Here is a 23702-nt window from a genome sequence, read left to right as displayed (position 1 = left end):
GCACATCAAATCGAATCAACATGCTGCATTGGCCAAAAAAAGCTGACAGGAACCACCTAGTGCCAGACATGCCGCAAAAACTAGGGCGACAGACACTCACCGACAGCCCAACACTGACCAACAGCAGACTGTCGGCTTTGTGTGTCAGGGCCCTTACGGGTGATCTGCCGCTTCTCATTACAGGCTGTTGGTATATGTGTTTATTTATTTATTTTTTACATGAATGTTCCACAAAATGTTTCTGGTGTTAAGCATGATTCTCCAGCAATAGGGGCTTAGGTGCCTTGTTCAAAGGCATGCTGACAGTCGTTACTGAGGATCGGGGGGGTGGGGGGCACTACACATTCTTACTCCCTGTGCAGGTAGTGATAATGTGATACATTAAATGTTCCGCATAGTGGGGACATTAACCAACTTTTCTTGTTTCCTTGTCTGTCTGCAGCCTACAGCAGTTGCAACAGGTTACAGAAGCCGGCTGCTGATTGGAGGGCTGCTCGCTTGAATTCCCAAAAGGCCTGGGGAAATCCAGGCGGAGTGAAGATATAATTGAGTGATGCTACCCTCCAGCCTCACACACAAGCACAATGTTTCAGTGCTTTTGTTGATAACGATGTCTGCTACTGAACATTACTTTTGAGCCTGCGGGTTATACCCTCTCACTGTCTGTCCTCACTCTATCAGGGCTAAAAAGAAGGCTGTGTGAGACTTACAGTACTTTTGGGAAACTAATGTTGTCAACTTCTCAAAACTTAAAATTGTCCTCCAGTATTTTACCAGCCACTTAAATATTTAATGTTCAACAGAACTTGTTGGACACGGACCATTTTTGACTATCCTACGCTAGACAACGTCACAAGTGACTTTTGACGTCTGAACATGATCTGAGAGTAGACCACCTAAGGACATAGTCACGACCTGAGCGATGTGATGTCATCGTGTCCATTACAAGAGGAAAAGCAATGCATCAAACCTTCCACATCGTCTAAACCTGAAGCTCCAGCCAACCAAACCCTAATGGGATCTCAAATGGTTGCTTAATATAATTGTCTTTATTGCCTATTGCCTCAGTGCAGGGCAAGGCGGGGGTTAGGGGTGCAGTTAGTGTTGGGTGTGTGCAGGGGAGGGGGCGGAGGTATGCGGCTAAAAGCAGAGCCCTGTTCAGGAGACAGTGGAGATTGCTCTTTATGGCTTCAGTGGCGGAGGTCCATGCCAGAATATGGCCGTCCATTACAGCGGGCTCTATAAGGTTAATGACTTTAGCAGCTTTATGGCCATGAGCTCATTACTTAGACAGGCCAATCTAATCAGCAGCCGCATTGGTGACCACCAACAAAGCAAACTGGTTTGTGGGTAAAAACAGGCCCAAGGGTTTTCCCTGTGCAGCCTGGGAGATACCGTGTTGTGCGTAGACACAAACGACTTATCAAAGGTACTACACATATGTAGTGTACGTGAAGCAGAAGCCTTCCATGAGCTTTGATGATTGCAGTGTTAGACTTTATCTACAACTTACGTCACATTAACAAAAGATCCAGGCTATGATGAAACAACACATTCTCTATGACGCTTTAGGTATTCCTCTAGCGTCAGTTTGGGAACTGCCCATTGGTCCGACATCCCATTGTTCCGACCATATTTAACCCATTGTTCCAAAGTCCCATTGTTCCGAAATCATCATGATGCCCTGTGGTTAAGGTCTGGTTAGGTTTAGGCACAAAAACCACTTGGTTAGGGTCAGGAAAAGATCATGGTGTGGGTTAAAATGAAAAAGAAAGTGGCAAACACATAAGCCGTGAGCCTGCTCTGCCTCAAGCCTTTCCCAGCTGACCCAGAGCTGGTCGCGGCACACCATCAAGGTAGAAATACACCTGCCGGGAGCCGTTCAGCACTGCGGACCGTCGGACTAATGGGATGTTGGACCAATGGGCTGTTGGACCAATGACATGGACCTGTCAGTTTTGGGCATGTCTTTTGAAAATAAACATCCTAATTCCCAGGAAACGTGCAGGGTTAGGACCACAAAAAGTATAGGCAACAAAACTAATTGGTAAGCCTTAGAAAAAAGATCATGGTTTGGGTTTAAATAACTGGTGGGTTTACATCACAGTTACTTGGAAGCCCGGAGTGTCTCATACAGACACTTTGCACATCAGTATTAAAAGCCGAGGGCACCTGACCAAGTTGCTGTTTTTGACGCCCTGGGAATGAGAACGGGTTGATTCTACATACACTGACAAAAGTGTAAAGCTCGTTTAAATGTCTGGAATATCGTGTGTTTATTTGTATACAGTATGCATGCTTGTATGTGAGTGTGTGTTTTTTGTAGATATAGACTTTTTAAGCCTCCATCAGACAGGCAGATAGTGATGAAACAGCCGCCTGCAGCATCATCATCGACTGTTCCTGCATCGACTCATTGGCCTGGTGCTTCCTGGGTCTGCAGTGTTCAATAGGAAGCTGCAAGAGCTTGTTTGGTTCATCTCACACAGCAACCACTGACAGGGTTATTTTAAACCCAGAAATTGATGGTACACAGTGGTCTAGAAGCTGGAACACGGCTTGTGATGGCCAGGGTAAATGTAAATCCACGTTGCTGTTTTTTTCATCCCATGTTCAGCAAACTTAATTTTGTGCTCTTGTGCCACTTTCCACCCTGCTTTATCTACCCCAGATGCTGATTTCGTTCAGTATGTATGTTTTCCAACATGTATGTTAATATATAAGCCCCCATATAATATGATAATGTGCATAGTAGGTGGACAGTGCGATGGGAATGTAAGAACGTTGTTCCAGATGACAAAACCAAAATCCTGCCCTGTAGAGGAACAAAACCTGTTGCCATTCAACCTGATCACCAAACATTATATTAATACTTATGTTTGATAATATTTTTGAATTTTTAATGCCAATGTTTTTTTAATATAATAATATTAAAGAGCAAGCTAATTAGTTAGTTGGGAACTTGGGATAATGTTGTGGTTCTTTGAAAAACAACAACATGGTAAATGTGTGGCAACATCACTTTGTTGAGGTTAACAAAAGATTAAGAGTTATGTACTTGAGGACAGTATTAATGGCTATATGTGACAGAACTTCAGTCTCTCCAGCATGAAAGTCACTCTGACTTGTTACCCTGACCTCTCAGTGACCACGTTTTCATGCACAAAATATTGGGGGTTTTGCCCTTATTCTGGAAAAAAAACACAGTATTCACACTGAGCTGTTTACATGGCTAATGAAAATGAGTATTCCACTAATATTCTTGTTTACATTCAGTCATGCATCTTTTGTTGTATCTGCTCTCCTTTGAATGGCTGACACTTAGCCAGGGTTGGTTGAGACAGTATATTCTTTAAAGTTTCACCTTGTTGCAAATTAACAAAAAGTGGACAAAAATATGACAGCGGCTTTTCCTAATTGAGTAAGACCCACTGTGAAGTCACTGAGTGAATGTTTACTCTGTGAACTTCATACAGGCCCACATTTGAACCCATGAGCATATTTTGAATGTGCAGAGTTCAAGCTGTTTTAACGCAAGTTGTTGTTATTGACTTCTTCTTTTTCTTTGGCAAAATGAAACAAACTCAGTAGCCTTCATAAAGCTATAGACTACATGTAGCCTATATTGGCACCACATTGAGCAGAAAGGTGCCACTGAAATGAAGGAAGCTAAATTCCATATCTCAGTAATTTGTGAAAATATAATAATTTTACAAATGTTTATGATTTCTCAAAGAAATATGTGAACAGTTGACATTGTAAATGTAGGGTGTTCAAATTTAGGCTGCAAAGTTTTCATGGCCATTTCATGATGTTTTTTTGCCCAGAACAACATGTCTCAGCCAATGCAACCCACTGCACCAACCATCCCAAGGAGGCTGAATTTTGGGAAAATGCACTCCTTGAATATTTTTAACATCAAATCAAATTATTGTTATTATTTTTATTTTTCAAGTAGTCTGTGAGTTATAGAAGGTCATTTCATGTTGATGCAAAAATGTCCCAACTGACCCTGCTCTCCCCTATTTATTTTTTTTTTATTTATTTATTTTTTTTTTTTTTTTGTATGATAGACTAAAAGGAGTTAAGCTAGCAGGGCTGTTTATTCCTAAATGGTCCAGTGGCATGTACAGCTACTTTCAAATCAAAATATTCTCAAAACTTTCATAGTTGGTACGTGTGTTTAATCACGTCACTCATTTCACACTTTCCCTTTTTTCTCTGCTCTCTATTTTCATGTACAAGCTGTGTATGATTGTGAATCAGTGAGTGTTTTGTGTGTGTGTGTGTGTGTGTGTGTGTGTGTGTGTGTGTGTGTGTGTGAAAGAGAGACACAGAGACATGACAGCAGAAGTGAAGCATCCAGGGAACACTGGTAGATAACAGAGTGTTTCTGTTCTCTGCTCTGCTGAACACCAATCACTTCCTCTTTCAGATAAAGCCCAGAGGAATGAAAATAGACTGGTGAATGTGTGTATGTGTGAGTGTATTTTTAAGTCCACACAGGGATGTGCAACAGTGAGCCTATTACTATTTTAAAAGTCCTATGTTTAATATTTCTGCAGTTTGCTGATCCAGCTGTCCTTGAGTCACTTTTCTCATCTTGGTTCGAACTGACCCTCAGGCAGAAAACCCCTCATAACCATTGGGCCATGCATCTCTCAGTCCCTGATGCTTTGGCCTGTTGTCCACATCCAGATTTCTTAGCTAATGGTTCTGACCTCTATTAGTGCCCCTTTCCAACAAAGACTTACCTCTTCAATCCTCCTCCACATATCAGCCTCCTCCTGTTCTGCTCCTGACTCTTTTTGTTTCTTAAATGCACTTTTTCATTTCAACTATGCTCTCTACCTCCGAATCCAACAGGAATGCCACTCTCCCTTACACTGGCAACATCAGCACTGGATCAAGATATAGACACTCCAGTGGGGTTAAACCAGTATGTGACACAAAGAACATGAGGTTTGTTAAACATAACCCAAAAAAGGATCCACTGAAAATCTACCACAGCCACGAAGTCTTGACTTTATCTTTATTGTGAGTATGTGACCTGAAAAGATGCTTCAGCTTCACTTTTAAGTTTGTAAAGTGCACCAGTTAAGAAACCCAAGACAAGAAGATAAGAACTTTGTATTTAGTTAAACTGTATCAGGTTTGTGGTATCTGGAGCTTCTAGAGCTTTCTCACATGAGAGAGCTGAAAATGCACATATCTGGAAAGTGTATTGTGAATATGGTGCACATTTGCAGACTAAAAACATACTAACTTTTCACATCTTCCGCAAAGGTATACTAAAAACTAATGTAATTTTTATAATTGTTTCTCTTTATCAGTGGTTCCTAGCCTGAGGGTCTACAGATAAATGTGAAAGGTCGTGAGATAATTTAAAGGAATATTTCACCCCCCAAATGATCAATTGTAGGTCAATTACTCACTCACCCCTTGTTACCTGGAATTCAAGAAGAAAACTATGTTTTTGCCTCCATGTTACTATTCAAACAGTTTCACATACAGATGAGTAGTGTGTCTGTGGAAGTGATTTAATTATTATGGTTTTGAAGAGGGAGCTGAGCCGGAAGGTGAAGCTTTCGATTTACTGCTCCATCTACATCCCAACCCTCACCTATGGTCATGAGCTCTGGGTAGTGACCGAAAGAATGAGATCGCGGATACATGAGGCCAAAATGGGTTTCCTCTGTGGGGTGGCTGGGCTCAGCCTTAGAGATAGTGTGAGGAGCTCGGACATCTGAGGGAGCTCGGAATAGAGCCGCTGCTCCTTCAAGTCAAAAGGGGTCAGTTCGGGCATCTGATCAGGATGCCTCCTGGGCGCCTCCTGCTGGAGGTGTTCCAAGCACATCCCACTGGTAAGAGGCCCAGGGGCAGACCCAGAACACGCTAGAGGGATTACATATCTCATCTGGCCTGGGAGCACCTTGGGGTCCCCAGGAGGAGCTGGAAAGTGTTGCTGGGAACAGGGACGTCTGGGGTGCTTTGCGTGGCCTGCTGCCCCCGAGACCCGGCCCCGAATAAGCAGATGAAAATGGATGGATGGATGGTTTTAGAGAAAATGTATGTGTTTGGCGAGCATACAACTCAATTAATGAGACTTGGATTATACTGCATGAGTTGTGTGAGAGTTTGGAAACGGATGTATTGATATAGTTTTGCTGTTGTTTTACATGATTCCCTGCGACTTCAATTCATCAAATTTTTTCTTTGTTTTTGGATTCTTCGTTCACTGAAGAGGCTTGTGAGAAAAACAAGGTTTTCATATGGAATTCAGCATAACACAGGTTGAGTATTTGACTTGCAAAGGGTCATTTGGAGAGTGAAGTATTCCTTTAAGTGTTGAAGAATGGAGGAGAGGAAAATAGTAATGCTTCAAAATATTATGTTTATTTCGGGTTTCCTCTGATGTCATGACACTTGACATTTTTTAGAAATATGCTTATTCACTTTCTCACCAAGAGTGAGATGAGTAGATACCGCTTTGGGGTTGCATTTTTGATGTATGTAAGGCACTATATAAATAAAGTTTGATTGATTGATTGATTGATTGATTGATACCATTCTCATGTCTGTTGTGTAAATATGAAGATCCAGCAAGAGGATGGGTGACGTAACCTAGCATGAAGACTGGAAACAGCAGGAAGCAGCTAGCCTGTAAACATAAAAACAGTTGTTGCCAGTGTAAGAATAACCAGGTGACCAGAAAAGACTACACTCAGCCAAGACGTTCTTCTGCACATAACAACGTATCTTTTATTTTTTTTAAACCCTTTTCACAAAGAAATGAGACATAACATGGTAATGAGTGAGCTTTAGAGGTGCTGGCAGGGTATCTTCTACCTGTGGACGGAGCCAGAATAGCTGGCTCTCCCTGTGTCTAGTCTCAGTGCTGAGCCAATTGCCTCATGGCTGTAGTTTACCAATTCATGAACAGACATGAAAGTGGAATTGATCTTCTCATCATCATTTGTGTGAAAGCAAATCAACATATTTCCCAAAACTATTGAACTACTTCCTTATGGGGTCACAAATCAAGAAGGTTGGCAAACACTGCTCTGAATCAATACATCCTCATACCCTCATATTTTAGACTGTATTGTTTTTTTTATGTTGTATTCAGAGCACATCATTGACTGCCATGTAAGGAATCACATCATCCTGTTTCGTTTTTAGTATATCTTTGATAGTTAAAGCATTTATTGCAGACAGTGAAGAGACAACAAGAAATGAGGGAGAGAGGCCAGACACAAACTGGGGTCTTAGCACTCTATGGTTGGCATGTTTAACCCAAAGATGCATATGATGGCAAATTAAAGGGATAGTGCACCCAAACATGAAAATTCAGCCATTATCTACTCACCCATATGCCGACGGAGGCCCTGGTGAAGTTTTAGAGTCCTCACATCCCTTGTGGAGATCGGTGGGGGGAGCGGCTAGCACACCTAATGGCTGACGGCGCCCCAGACTAACATCCAAGAACACAAAATTGAAACCACAAAATATCTCCAACATGCTCATCCGTAGTGATCCCAGTGTGCTGCAGCCCAGACATAAAAAGTTGTTTTGAAAAACGTCATATGAACTCTGTTTTTAGCCTCACTGTAGCCTGTAGCTCTGACTGCTTCGCTGTGCTCCGCGTTCACGTGTGCGTGCTCAGGTTGATCGGTGATGCACGGTCTCTGAAGAGCAGCAGTCTCGTCAGTACTGATGTCCAGATTCTCAAGTGCAGGCATCGCCAATTCCCAGTCTGAGCAGCAAAGACTTTCCTCATCCGTTGGCATTGCTTTCCATTTGAAACAACTACACCACCAGGTTTCCAGTGCTCGACTCCGGTATTCTGCGGCTGGCTGAGGGTTAGGCTCATGAGCTGCAGCGGCTGCTTCGTCCAGTAGCCTGAGTTCCGTCCGTATACTCGGGCTCAAACAAATACGGCTCAACAAAGAAATGCTGTTCCTCCTCAATTTCAAAGTCTTCAGACATGTTGGGCTGTCCTTTGCTAAAAGACCCCAGTGCAAATTATCTTTTAGCTACTGTGGTTACTGCTGTCTCCCCCTGTGGTGCACGTGTCACGTGATGTAAACACGGGTGAACAAAGCTCATGCTTTCGCTTTTGCACGGAGGACAGAGAAGCAGTCAGAGCTACAGGCTACAGTGAGTTCATATGATGTTTTTCGAAACAACTTTTTATGTCGGGGCTGCAGCACACTTGGATCACTATGGAAATACTTTGTGGATTCAATTTTGTGTTCTTGGACGTTAGTCTGGGGCGCCGTCAGCCATAAGGTGTGCTCGCCGCTCCCCCCGCCAATCTCCGCAAGGGATGTGAGGACTCTAAAACTTCACCTGAGCCTCTGTCGGCATATGGGTGAGTAGATAATGGCTGAATTTTAATTTTTGGGTGCACTATCCCTTTAATGGGGAAAACATGACTTTTTCCTTTGGTGTTGCAATGACTTAATACATTTCAATCTCCTGTCTTATTGTTTTGTTTTCTGGCTGCTTCCAAATCAACCATGTGACTCCTTTTGAAGTTGCCTATCCCAGGTTGAGAGCAGTTGGTGCTGGTCAACTTGCCATACCAAACCCCCACCTCAGACTATTTATAGAGACCTTCCGCTCTATCACTGATCACTCACTATCCAGATAAGGAGCTCTGTGGGATGGGGAAGGAACACATCAGTCCATTGACGTAGAAATCCCAGATGTGTCACTGCAGTCTGTTTATCATGGGAGTGAGTAGCGCTTTAAATTCCTTTCCTTTCTCCATCTGGCCCTCCTCCTTTTATTTTTCTTGTTTTTCCTCCTCTCTCCAACACCATTCTATTGAACAGCTGATGGCGAGATTATTGACGCTCTCGCCATTGACCAGCTGATGACTCCCTCCTATGAATAATGGGTATTGCATTGAGTTTTACAGCACCAAAGCCGCTCTCTGTCATCATTAAACTCATTGGATGCAACAGGCCATCACAAGACAGTGATGAAGAAATATGTTTATTCCATCATTTGCTCAGGAGTTCAAGCCGATGTGGCCATCACGGTGTGGCTTTTAGAGGCTGATAAATCAGCCAAGATAGTGGAGGTGGGATTAAAGCTCTAATTGGCTCTAGCCTCAATGTCTACTGTTAAATGAAGCAGGCGATGGTGAAAAGAGCAACAAAAACGAGCTGTGATCCTCACTTCCGTCATCATAAGCATTAGTCAAGGCCATGACGATGGGGCGGAACGCTTCCTCTCAAGTGATACCTGATCTGACGTCACCAATTGATTAGATGAATTGATCAGGACTTCAGGAGTACAATACTTTTTGAAATGTATATGGTAATAGGAGAGGAGTAAACAACAAACAGAATAAACTTACTGTTTGAATCGTTCAGCTCCAGACATTCAAATCAGCTCCAGTGCAAATTTTACAGAGTGGTGCAGGAATGAGTCCTCACACCTGCAAATGAGTTAGCATTTTTGCACTTCAGGTTCCCTCATCTCAGAGCTTGTGGGTTTTTAAATAGGTTGCTTCAAAAATCATCAGTTTGGGGGTCTTAGTCTTTCTAACACCAAAAACACAGTTAATCTGTATGAAATGGATCGAAGTGTGTATTTACCTGCTCTAACTAAACTGCCACTGATAGCATGTCTGCCTAACTAACTTACTACCTTACGGTGGTAAACCATAGATTGTAAATGAAAATGGACGACATGACTGTTTCATAAAAGTGAAGCCAAAACATCTTGATTGCCCCCTGGTGGCTGGCTGCAGTATAGCTCATAAAGCATGCCCCCTCCATGTTAGCTGATGGGACATGATCCAAACTAAAAACTCAAAGTACACATTAAATAAGTTTTTCCCAAAGATGTTTTTTGTCATTTTACAAAGTTATTGTCACCCTGATATTTGCTTAAGTATTCACTTTTCTGATAAGTTTGTTTATAACTAGTTATTTGGTGTTATTGACCTCATGATTGACAGCTGTGTGTGCCAATCTGTATGCTCACGATAAATGGCGTTGCACGTGATTGGTGGGACTGGTGTATGGGCAGAGATCGTTACTGTGCAGACTCTGGCTCCATATGATGTCACCAGTGCAAGATGGCAGCCACTGTATCTGGGATATTTTGGCTTCATTATTATACAGTAGGAGGAAATGGAGATGCATCATCCATCTTTATATACGGTCGATGTGATAAATGAAAAAAAAAAGCCTCATTCATGACTACCACAGCCAGCCAATAAAAAAGCAAAGCAACAGTAACTCAGCAAACAATTTTCAGCTTTACTTTTACTAGAAATGTACAATGGCACATCATCATCAGGTAGTGGCAAGAGGATGACTATTAACCGTAATAGACAGGGGCTCAATTATATGTGAAAGAATGGCAGCTGTCTGCAGCAGAGAGGAAAGGGGCAGTCACAGTAACCTTTTTGGCACCTTGGTGGGTAAGAAAGTGGCAAGGTCTGACGCCTTCTCAATGAATCACATCTCTGACATTTGGTCCATTGAGAGGTTTTCACACATGGTCTGGTGGCTAGCAACACCCCCACACAGGCAACTAAACATCAATCACATGGCTCAGAGAAGGTAAGTTCAAGATTGTTGAGTATGAAAAAGTTGCACACTTTCTGGAGCACGTGGAAACGGTGGCTGCCTACTGGACTTTGCCTATTCTGTGCTTTATTTGGTTTAGGAAATTGTGTCATGTCTAGTAGGGATGAGTACTGCGTCCCCTGAAGGGAACAATTCAAAGTAACTTGTCTGGCACCAAATAAGTGCTTCCAAAATAACAGCACATTGTTATCTCTGTTTGAATCTCTTTATGTTAAAGGGATAGTTCGACATTTTGGCAAATTCGCCTATTGCCGTAATCCCTATAGTCACGAGTAGGTACATTACCTTTAATTGTCAGTGCGTGCTGTTCTGAGATCGGTGGGGCAGAGCTGCCCGCTGAAATGGAGGTGAACGGTACAGGTCCCTCTCTCCCTCAAAACTAATCAAATACACCATCAAATGACTCCAAAACGCTCTTGTGGACAACTTGTAGCTTACACATTCACCACGCTATGAAATAATAATGTAATATTACGAGACAGAGTTGTTTTGAAGCCAAATGCACAGCTGGAACTACATTCCAGACATACAGTACTTGCTGGGCGGAGTGATTTCAAACAGCGTATGTTTAGTGCAGTTACTCCCGTCATCAGAACAACAAGTTTGTTGAGAAGAAGCCAGAATATACAGAGGAAGACTTACAGGTTTTGGAAGAAGAGAGAGCAAGAAGAGAGGTTGAGGCTGCCGAGCAACCAGGGGCTGAGGGGAGACCCAGAGCCGGTGGTGTAAATGTGGGGCTTACTGGCCACTTTATTAGGTACACCTGTGCAATATAGAGTAACTTAAGCCTCAAAATAATCACCGGAACATGGGGAGAACATGCTAACTCCACACTCATAAATCACCACAGCTCCCGAGGGAACAACAACATAAAATGTTCCCTAGCAGTCTGTTTATTCCCAACAATGAGAAGTAATGCCAGTGACTTCACTATGTGCTCTGGGCAAGCACTTATCCATAACATAACCACAACAACATATTTAGCTGAGCAAAATACACAATGATCACTTACCACGTCTGCTCGTTTGTGATGCCGACAGATGGTATGACAGTATCTTTGAAGAAAAGCATTTGAACCATTCCTGAGCTTCTGCGCTCCATCCTTTCAGCGTAGTCCTCCGGTAAAAAATGGCAGGAGCACGCAAACATTTTTCGATGTCTAGCACAAATAGCCATTGTTTCATCCTGTCCGTATTACTGGTTGGAACTACGTGAAACTTCACTTTGCTCCACGTCTTCGGCTTGTTACTGCAACCTTTTACAATGCATGTGTAAACCATGATTTACAAAAACACTTGTAAACTTTCCTCAAACCTTCTGGTGTGTTCAGCTGACGATACCGCAAATGGCTACAAGCAATAACTACGGCACTGTCTCAGCTGCGCACTGTGTCACTCCGCCCAGTGGTTTACTCAAGAAAGTAGTTCCGAGTATTTGCTTCATGTGTCGTAATATTACTTAATTATACATTATTATTTCATAGCGTGGGGAATGCGCAAGCCATGTGTTGTCCACTAGAGCGTTTTGGAGTCATTTGATGGTGTATTTGATTAGTTTTGAGGGAGAGAGGGACCTGTACCGTTTACCTCCATTTCAGCAGGCAGCTCTGTCCCACCGATCTCAGAACAGCACGCACTGACAATTAAAGGTAATGTACCTACTCGTGTGACTATAGGGATTACGGCAATAGGCGAATTTGCCAAAATGTTGAACTATCCCTTTAATGCCGTAACACTTCCCCAGAAAATCTCCATCTTAAAATCACTGCAATGCTCCTTTAAGATGATATGGAATTAAACAAAAGGAGCCCCCACCCCTCCATCAACATCTTTGTTTTCCCCGCAGCCTACTTCATATTGAGTCTTGGGTGTAAAAGTCGATGAATTCTTTTAACCAGGTCTCGATTGGATCAGGCCTTCCAGCATCTGGCAGGGAGAAGATAAGACCTGTTATCTCTCTCCGACAAACCTGCAACCTCCCTCCGTCCTCCCCATGACTGGACCAGAGGAAGAGGAAAAGAGATTGAAAGAGAGAAAAGACAAAAATACGTCAGTACTCTTAACGGTGGTGGTAACAATGCTAAAAAGCTCTGTAGAGTACAGGGTTGGCTGATATTTCTCTCTGGGTCCATCAAGATGACTGACCCCTTTCACATACAGCCAGTCATATGATCCACTAATGATATGAAAATATTGATTATAACAGCTTTAAGTAAATCTCAATCTTGTGTGACACAAGCAATGTGAAGTTGCCCAGTGATTCTAGTGCATAGAAGGTGCTATGGACTGGATTAACTGGAGATTCGGAGCAATAAAGGCGATTAGACACATTATTTATCTGATCGTTTCTTGGTGTTGCTATTTTAATTCTTGGTGGAGCCATTGCTGAATCTACTTCCACATCGCATATGGCAGTAATTGTAATAGACCTTGAAAAATAACTGAATACATCTACAAAGCTAATATGTGTACAGTGTGAAATAAGTTATAAACAGGATTGAAAGTGATTATGCTTGCTGATTTAAAGGTTGCTCTCGTTATGGTGGTGGTAAAATTGAACATAAATGCAGCTGAGAATGTAGTATGGCGCATTTGATGGAGCATGACGAGTCATGGAGATGAAACTAAATGCACAAGCAGCAGCTGGTGAATATAACAGGCGGAGTGCTTGGATATGCATGATTGGTAGATGCTTCGTTAGCATCAGACTTGTGTTTAAGATTTATCAAGTCGTGAACTTAAGGGCACTATTCCACATTAAGACTGTGGGCAGGGATTGCCTCCAGATGGCTCTCACCTCTGACGTCACACATAAACACGCAAGTGGCTGAGCCAAAATGGCGGCTGTGGTAACAGTGCTAACACCAAAGAGAACTGGAGGGTGGGAGTTAAGGCCCAGACACACCAAACCCACTTCAGAGAATTAGGAGCAACAAAGGGCCCCTGCTGCATTGCCTGATGTCACTGTGTCTCACCCAAAATCATTGCACATGAACACAGCACATGCGTTCTGCACCTGCATTAAAGGAAATAACACTCTACACGAGCAGATCGTGGTTGTCTATAATCCTCATTCACAAAGGGAAACCGTCTTGACATTAGCTAGCCAGTTAACAAATTAACAACACAATCCAGTGTTGAAAAAGCAAAGCATATTTACTGTATGCCAGTAAACAGTAACACAGACCATTGTGAAATGTTTCTGCTAAAGAGTTCAGTGGACAAAGAAAATAATGGTACCTTATGTAACAAGTTTGTTTTGATCTTACTCCCTCTTGCCTTTAGTTCTTCGAATACTGTGCTCACTTCTGTTTCTTTTCTCGTGCGCTGAGCTGAACTGCCAATCAGAGTAATTTAATTCACCAACAGGCTCTGCTGTTGAGGGACAATATTGCGAGACACTGCACTGATGAGGGCGGCAGACGCTCATCAGCGGCCCAACTTTGACCAACAGCTGACCATTGGCTTGGTGTGTCAGGGTCTTCATACTTCTGTGACAGTGTCATTCCACCGCTGTGGGTTGGGACAGCAAATTAGCGGCAACCAGGGGTGGACTGGCCATTTGGCATACCAGGCAGTTTCCCATAGGGCCAATGCAACTACTACAGGTAGTCTGGCCCATTGGTATATTTTCTTCATTGACACTGGGCTGGCACAATCACATTTTTAACCCCTTCCCCCTTTGGGCTCAGTACCAAGGGAGATGTGGTCAGAAAAATACTTATAATCAGGACTTTTACCTGCCTTTTAGCAACTTGCTGGCTGATCAGAATAACTCAGTCTTGTCTCTCCCACTCCTCTCTCACTGTGAGCAGGCAGGCAGGAGGGAGTTACTATGGTTACACAAACTGGCATCTCCAGGTTATTTTATTGTGAGCCTGTCATAATGTAAGCCTATGTATAGTTCTACAAAAACTGTGATAGTCTTTGTAACATGGATTTTGTCATGCCTGTTAAAATAAATGCAGGTCTGTGTGTGTGCTAAGTGACACAAGTAACAGCTGACAGGTACAGAGCACAGCGGGTGCGATTAACTAGCCAGTGGGACATGAAGGGGGGGTCTTACATGCATGGCCAGCCCTGCTACTAAAACAAAGGACAGAGAAGCTCAGATTATAACACACATAGAGGGAGTGTGACTTCATTCTCTGCTCAGGACACCATAACTCCACTATGACTTTACATTGCAAATAGTGGTTTGCTGCTATATTAAAGGGGAACTAATGTTTTTTTCAACCTGGGCCCTATTTTCCGATCTTCTTTTATCTAAATGAGTGATAGGATGTTCAATATTTGACATTTCTCCAGTATGAAGCTAGGGCTGACTTGCCTGCAGCCCGTGAACACGCGCTATATTAAATAATAGGGCACTCAGATGGCGTCAAACAACAGCAAATACATCCACTAAGAGTGCATTTTTTTCACACAGATAGGCTCGGATTGTTAGTATAATTATCCAACAACATAACGGAAAGCAGAAATGAACGTCAAATGAACTTTAAATAAATATGGGCGGTCATCAAATTCAAATTGCTCATCCAGATCCAGTTGGTCAATTCAGCCATGACTACTCCAAATAGAGTAACTCCTCGCGTTTGTAAGGTCACTCCAGCAGTAACTTCCTGCAACAACTCAAATCTCGCAAGACGTGAGATTTCAGAGCCAGACTTTCACTCTCTGAGCGAGTGTTTTGACTTGCCACAACAAACATGTCCGAATTTTTACCTGATTTTGACCAACTGGATCTGGATGAGCCATTTGAATTTGATGACCGCCCGTATTTATTTGTACACGGACGTACACGGATGCAGAGCTCATTGAAACTGAAGAGCGGACAAGGAGAGAGCAGTGTTACTTCGGTAGCACATATACTAAAATTGCAACAGGCAGATGAACATGTCCGAATCCAGCTAAAGGTAAAGACAGACGTTCATTTCTCCTTTCCGTTATGTTGTTGGATAATTATACTAACAATCCGAGCCTATCTGTGTGAAAAAAATGCACTTTTAGTGGACGTATTTTGACGTTGTTTGACACCATCTGAGTGGCCTATTATTTAATATAGCACGCGCTCATGGGCTGCAGGCAGGTCAGCCCTAGTTTCGTACTGGAGAAATGTCGAATATTGAACATCTTATCACTCATTTAGACAAAAGTAGATCGGCAAAAAGGGCCAAGGTTGAAAAAAACATTAGTTCCCCTTTAATATTCAAAACCTCACATATAGAACCTTAATTGTTGGGCAAGTGGAAATTTGGATAGATTTTAGTAAGTCAATATGATCAAGTTAGAAATAGTGATGACTTTCAGGAGGAGGTGGACAAGAGACATGATTTTGCAGCTAATTTAAGGCACAACAAAGAACAGTAAGACGTAATATCGGGTGTAAACTTTGGTGGCACCCGCTCAAATATAAATCACATTGGTGTATCTTTGAATAAAATTGTTTCTTCTTTCTTCTGGTTGTTCTGAAGAAGGTTAAAATTAGCATCTGTTGTGGTTCTATCTAATTTACTGTTGAGCTATCAGCCATTTCCCACAGGAAAAGTCTTAACGAGTATTTAATTAATGACATTGATTCATTTGGCGGAGGAAAATCTGCTACTTGGATCAGATACTGAGATCAGACAAAGCGATGTCTCTCAGTCCTTGTCTCAGTTACTCACTTTGTGTTTTACACACACTCTAAATTTCTTTAAATGTCTTTATAGTGCTCCAAGGTGGTCTTGTGTGTTGCCACTGTAGAAACCCAACATATCTCTGTGGTGGTGTTGAGCTCAATTAGCGATCAGCTAACCGCAGTCGGCTCCACAATGCAACCTAATTGCTCATTTAGCATTTTGTGTCTCTTTTCAGATCACCAAAACACCAGAATGCGTAATCAGGGGTGGGCACTCGATGAGGCGAGGCAAATAAGTCAGCATTGCAGAGCATCATCACTGTGTGGGTGACTGTCTGATGCCGCTGACGTTTGTTTCCTCCTGTCTGGTCTCTGAAGATGGAGTACTGAACTGAGGGAGATATCCATCTGATGACTCTGTCTCTGCTCTCATTATTACGCACTATCTGCCCTCTGTTAATTTCATTTGTGTGTGAGTTTATTCCATATTATTTGATCTGAGCGGAGTTGAGTCAAATTATTTAATTCTTTCTGGCCTCTTACTGACAACCAAGCTACAACCACTGCCCATCAGTGTTAATTACAACCAGCTAGGGAAGATTTATCATTCACTTAACTGTTAAAAAAGTAATTATGTGAGTACTCATGAGGCAATAAAACGCACTGTCCTCACATTGAAGTCATGTCCTTATATCTCTGTTCTGCATGAACAATTTCATATTCTTTCAGCAATGAATGGTAAGAAAAATTCAAGTTTCAATGCTTTTGACATTTTACTAATGTTTGTTGATTGCTTTGAGGTGTATCGTGACATGACACGATGTGTGTATAGTGGGGCTGGACAGAAATGTTAGACGTGTAGGCACTGAACCTGTGACGACTTAATTTTGGGACAGTCTATGGATTACTTGACCAAGCCGCTGTCTCTCCTGCGATGCCTATCTACTAATGAACCACTGACTAGAAGAGACAAACACCATAATAGCCTATTGAACTCCAGAGGGCTGTCTTTACTGCCGCAATAACCAGTCTGTCTGGACAACACTTTGCTGGTTTGTTGGCAGTACAGTAACATTTTTGGTCCACTTTACAGAGTTGAGACCTCAGCAGTGATTCATCATTTATAAGATGCTTTCAGTAACTCAAAGGACTTGTTTGTCATTTTTGGGAAGCAAACACCTATCACTTTCTTCTGAAGAGTTAGATGAAAAATAATATCTTTTATATATTTTGTTGGATACAAAGCAAGAGCCAAAAGACAGTTTTATTCATTCATTTATTTATCTATTATCCTTTATTTAGCAGGTTCTATTGATATTCAAGATCTCTTATTCCAGGGAGTCCTGGTCAAGACGACAGCACGATCAGTATTATCAATTAGCATCATACTGTCACTCCCAACTTGTCCAATACAGACACTTGGTCAGAGGCCCTACACGTCAAACTATAGCCCTTTTTCCACCAAGCAGTACGGTACAGTTCAGTTCAGTATGCTTTTTTTCCATTTCCACTGTGAAAAGTTATGGATGGTACCCCATTTTTGGTACCCCTTCTGTTGCGTTACCTAACACACAGATCTGGTACTAAAAGGTGGAGCTGTGAACACTGCAGTCCATTGATTGGTCAATAGCAGATGGTCACTTGTGCTGGTTGTGTGGCAGGTTTTGAGGCCACTGCTCATACCGTGGAGGGATTTACATATATTAGCAAACAGTAACTATAAAATGAAAGGATGTTTTACTGCCTCTTGGAGCAGCTGGAGTCTGAGAAAATATAACTTAAAGCAGCTGTGCGGAACTTTTTACCATTAATAAAACTGTCCCTAGTTCGTATCACCCCCCCTTGAAGATCCGCATATTTATTTGAACCCAACAGCGACAAAAAAGCCTTTCTCTATATGGCTATTTAGCGTAGCCTCGCTCGGGTCGGACACACAGCGGAAGTCAGCAAACCGGAATACGGCACCCGAGGCAGAAGTGATTCTGCTCGCCCACAGCGATTAAACCACAGAAGAAGGAGCCGTGTTTACAGTGTTCTTTGAGTAAGCAGTACGCAACGGGCATTGCTGAACACATAACACCTAACAGTTTTACCAGAGATGTATCTATGAGGACTTGGTTGTACTTTTGATGTCATAGCGGATAACGAAGGAGCATCATCTAAAATTATCTGTGACTGTGACCATGAACACAAATATACAGCAGGCAGTTGTCCTCAGTTTATAAGAAATTCAGAGCTACACCAGAACATTTATGAACAGGTCTTACTTTACTACTAATTTGTGTGTAACGTTAGCATGTTAGCATGTTTCCACTAATCACTTGGACTGACCTAACGTTAGTAGCGTTAGCTTTGCAAGCGAAGGCTGCAGGTAACAGCTTTGCTGTGTTAGGATTATGTTGTGTCTTCACTGTGTATCTTCACATAAAAGAATACTCCGACAATTTGGGAGGTATGCCCTTTCTCTATCATTTTCATATTGAGACAACATGATCGATATCTTTTTTGTGTCTGTACGTCCAGTGGCTGGGTCTCAGCGGTTAGCATTGCGCTTATAGGGGGTCAGTACGTCCTGCACTGTGATCCGCGGAGGGATACACCGGTGAGCAGGCACAGACGTAGCTTGTAAACAAAACTCAGTTGTTTATTTAGCCTAGCGATATCCCCGGATTTTAGTAGCTGCAATGGACGACTTTGAACGATTTTGAAGAGTTTCTTGTGGCGGACACAGACCCAGAGCCATACCTGTTTGAGCCGGAGAACACAGATGAGGAACACCATGTGTTGAATGCTGAGCGGGCGAGAAGAGAGGCTGAATCCTCCGCTCCCATTGTGCTGCACAGAATGGGATTCGGTGCTACCATCGTTGGGGAGATATATCATCAGGAGGAAAAGCGCCGCAGAGAGTGCATCACAAGGAGTGAAAACTTTGCAGCAATCACTAATCCTGGCGTGATTGAAACTTTTTTTCATGTTCCTAAGATGAACTGGAAAAAACGCCCCAGGCCTGCAGGAGCTGATGGACAGCTTTCAGTCGGGTGAGTAATATCGTCAGTGTCGTCTCTTTGTCTACTTTTACCGAGTGACCTAGCGTACCTGTCCCAGAGCCAGCTGCAGCTGTTACTCACCGGTGTATCCCTCCGCGCAAGATGTACTGACCCCCTACTAGCGCCAAGATATCCATCATGTTGTCTCAATATGAAAATGATAGAGAAAGGGCATAACTCCCAAATCGTCGGAGTATTCTTTTCACATAATAATGCGGACTCAGCAGATGAGTTATTAACTGTTTATTCCTCCTTACACCGAACGTACACGGCTGCTTCTCATTGTTTCCAGTAGCACAACAACGGTTACTACATTACCCAGAATAACTTGAGGCTCACACTACTACTGTAGCCTTAGTAGCTCAAAATACACAACAGATTAGATTAGATAAGAACAGAAACATGACAGGAGAATTTACTGAGTAATTTTGCTGTTTCCACTAATTACTTGGACCGACCTGACGTTAGTTAATCCTCTCGCTCTCCAAAACAAATGCATGCGGTAATTGCCGGCTGCCGTCGGAATTTTACGACACCAGGCTGTGGGTGTCATACCGCTTCGACCAAAGGGGCGCTATAATCAACGAAAACAAAAAGTTCCGCACAGCTGCTTTAATTCACTGAGCTGACTGCCGGTGACTTTTAAGGTGGAACTTTTACTTGTAATGCAACTCAATGAATGAGTTTACAACATGAATCAATCAACACACCTTAAATTTCAATGTGACAACTTTGACCATTACTTCAGTTTTTATTGTCTCTCTTGGATGACATACACTTTTAGTAATGAGTGTATCTTCATGCGTTTAAAAATATATATTAATTTCGACCAGATTATGTGAACTGCATATATTCTAATCCTCACTCTGAGAAAAAAAAAGTAATTCCTGTGGGCTCCGGGAACACTAAACCCCTGAGGTTGCCTGAGAAGGACTAAATGCACAAACCTGCTACTTTTAAATATCCCATGGAGAGAGACTCTCACTGCAGCCTGTTCTCTTATGTTCTGAAAATGTTGGTGTGCAGCTTTGTTCTGTGGATGATAAACAAGGTGCAGACTGATAAAGGAAGAAATACAGTGAGTGCTGGGCAGAGCAGTGAGTGACAACAACTCTGCCCACATTTAAGGGTACTGTTTGCAGTGGAAACACCAGGGTCTATGTACCATGTCTGAAGGCTTACTTTTGGTTCCAAAGTTACCATACCGAAAGTGTTTGGTGGAAACGGGGCTTATGACACCCTAGGTACCCCTTTAGCATCAGTTTTGAGGGACGTTGAGGGACGATGTGTCAATCTCTGCGTATAACATGTATTGTGTCTTTTCAAAATAAACTTCCATTTTCAAAGGGAAAGTTATAATTTCTGCTGATTAAATCCATACATCACATGACACACACACATTATGTTGTTGTTAAAATAACTTGATTGATTTTGTTTTCACATGGGAAACAAACGGCGTTCACCTGGAGTTTGTTTGACACATCCACAGACCTGCAGACTTTTTTGCTTTTTAAACTATGGCAGTTACTTGAAGTGTCAAAAAAATCTACCTATCAGCAACTCTAATGTTTCCTTCTTAATATATCTCACTTGTTTAATCCATACAAAAAATTGTGTAATGAAATAATTATGGTTTTACTTGGGGTTATATACCAGACTATTTCTTGGTTGGAAGCAGTACTTGAGTCTCTGTTGTTGTTGGGGAAGATTCTCAGTCATCCAGGTCATGGTAATTTGAAGTGCTATATCGTTATGCAACTGGATTTGAGTTTGAGCTCTTGAAGATGTTTAACCTCTCATCCAAGTGGCTCCATCAACTCTTCTCTGCTGTTTGCCTCACAAACTTCACTGTGACACCAAGACTCTATTTTACATGTTCAGTCTTTGTTTTTTGTATGGATATAACAAATTGGATAACAGATGTTAATCAGTGAGCTTTACAGGTGCTGGTATGCGGACTTTTGTATGTTTACACAAAGCCAGCTGTTTTCCCCTGTTTCCAGTCTTTGTGCTAAGCTAAGCCAACCATCTCCTGGTTCTCACTCCAGCTTCATACGTAATGGACAGATGTGAGAGAGGGATTAATCTTCCCGTCTATCTCTGAGCAAGAAAGTGAATTTAAAAAGAAAAGAGGCATATTGCCCACAATGTCTAACTTTGTCTTTAAAAAGAATAGGAAACGTCGTCCGCTGGCCTGTCTGTCAGAAAAACAGGGCTTGTTTGTTGGTGTGTGTGTACGCAGACTGAAGAGGAAGAGCCTTCTGCAGTTTTTAGATCCCATCTCACAAAACCTCTGTTGACTTAAGGAAACCAAACATGATGCACACAACCTGAGACAGGAAATACTCCAGAAATAGTAAACTAACCCACCAGGTTGACATGAATCCTCATGAAGAATGACCACTTGACAAAACCTATTTTAGGTTGCCTCAGCTCCTTGAAAATCCCCCATCTGAATAATTCATTCTGCCATTTATGACTATGATTTATTGTACAAAAATACAACATGCACTGTAGAATCGGAAGATTTAGCCTAATCTTTAAAATGCAGATTGATGACGGATGAAAGGGAACACCTGAACAAATGAGTGGAGACCCATATTGAATGATTCCATATGGTGCTCGAGGCAGTAAATGGTTTGACAAGCATGAAAATGATCTTTTTATATGGCCTTCACAGTAAGCAAATCACCAGAGACACTGATGAAAGCAAACCTTTCACAATAACAAAGTGCGCATAGGTGGACATGTGTATGCTCAGCACACACATGCAACCATCAATGAACATACACCATGTAATAAGAAGTGAGTGGTTCAAATACTATCACAATCAAAATCTCTCTTTGCACTTGACTGTTGACCAAATACACAACCAATATTTCTTTGTTTGTTGTTGGATTTAAACACTTAATTAAAAAAGTAAAAGTGAATACTAGATTGTTTGGCCAGTTCAGCAGAGAACCAAATATCACAATGATAAAAACATTCTGAAATATGACAAATGACCTGTTCTGTCATATAGATCCAAGGACCTGCTGCAAATCTTCGTCCTTCCTTCTTCGTGTAAGCTCTAAGTTTTTAAAAAAGAAAATGATTTTCTATTCTTCTCTCTTATGTAAAGAGATGCCACACTTTACTGTACGCACAGAGATATAAATTGATTCATTATATTACAGCCACACATCCCTGCTTTCAGTTAACCTTGTATCTCCTGTTTCCTCAAAGTTTTTTTTTATTGTTACAGAACTTGTGTGTTTCATTTTGAGTTTCATCCTGCATCATAACAAATACATGGCCAAAATAAAATAACCCTAATTAGAGAGAAACAGAACACATCCTTCTGATAATGAAGGCCGGACAGATGCATAATAAGAAACTCACGCTCGTCGTGATTCTTTTGTTTCAAGCTCTGATTTTTGTTTGTGAGCAGAATGACAGTAATACAGTCCTGCCACTGCCTGAAGAGAGGTTGGAGGACATCTGACTGTCACTCCCACAACATGGTGGAGGAGTGACAGCCACATGTCCCCCAACCTCTCCTGAAAAGAACGCTGCACATAAATACATTTTCGTTGTGTTTTATATGGACGTTACAGTTCATGCAGTGTATTAATGAGGGGATTGATAGTTAGTAGTATATAGTATACAAGTAATAATCAGCTGAAATGCACAACTGAGTGTACTGTTTAGCTGTAGAATGAGAAAGTGTGCTCCTGCTGGTGGGCAGTGCTTGGTTTTTGCTTGACTGTTTTCAAAATGGCAGCTGGGTCACTGTACAGTTCTTTTTGTGCCTCTGCGCATCTACATCCATCCCACTCTCATGAATGTATTATCTTAAGAAAGCCACGAGGGAATTTCCTCAAATTTGGCACAAATGTTCACTTGGATTCAAGAATGAAGATTTTAGTGGTCAAAAACCAAAGGAAAAGAAAAAGGTTACTGTGACCTGGTCTGTCTCATTCTAGTGAGCACGATATCTCAAGAACACCATGAGGAAATTTCTTCAATTTTGGCACAAATGTCCACTTGGACTCAAGAATGAACTTATTAGATTTTGTTGGCCAAATGTGAAAAGTCACTGTGACTTTGCATCCATCTTATTCTTGTGAGTTCGATAACTCAGTAACACTTTGAGGGAATTTCTTCAAATTTGGCACAATTGTCTCAACTCAACTCAAGAATCTCACACAGTAATTATAACAACCCGCAAATGTCTAATAGGACATAATGATGACATTTCATATCCAAAAGGTCAAAGGCCAATTTCACTGTCACATCATAATGTTCTGAAAAAACACTTTTCTGGTCATTATTCAATGCCATAACTCAGGAACAGAAGGGGAGACTGAATTGGTGACACTAACAGGGTCACAGGGTTAGGGTTGTATAGATCTTCTGTGCCGCTGGGTTGAAGATGTGTGTG

Source organism: Epinephelus lanceolatus, chromosome 2, assembly GCF_041903045.1.
Source record: "Epinephelus lanceolatus isolate andai-2023 chromosome 2, ASM4190304v1, whole genome shotgun sequence".
Lineage (NCBI taxonomy): Eukaryota > Metazoa > Chordata > Actinopteri > Perciformes > Serranidae > Epinephelus > Epinephelus lanceolatus.
The sequence above is the reverse complement of the archived record's forward strand: the minus strand, read 5'-3'. Positions refer to the sequence as shown.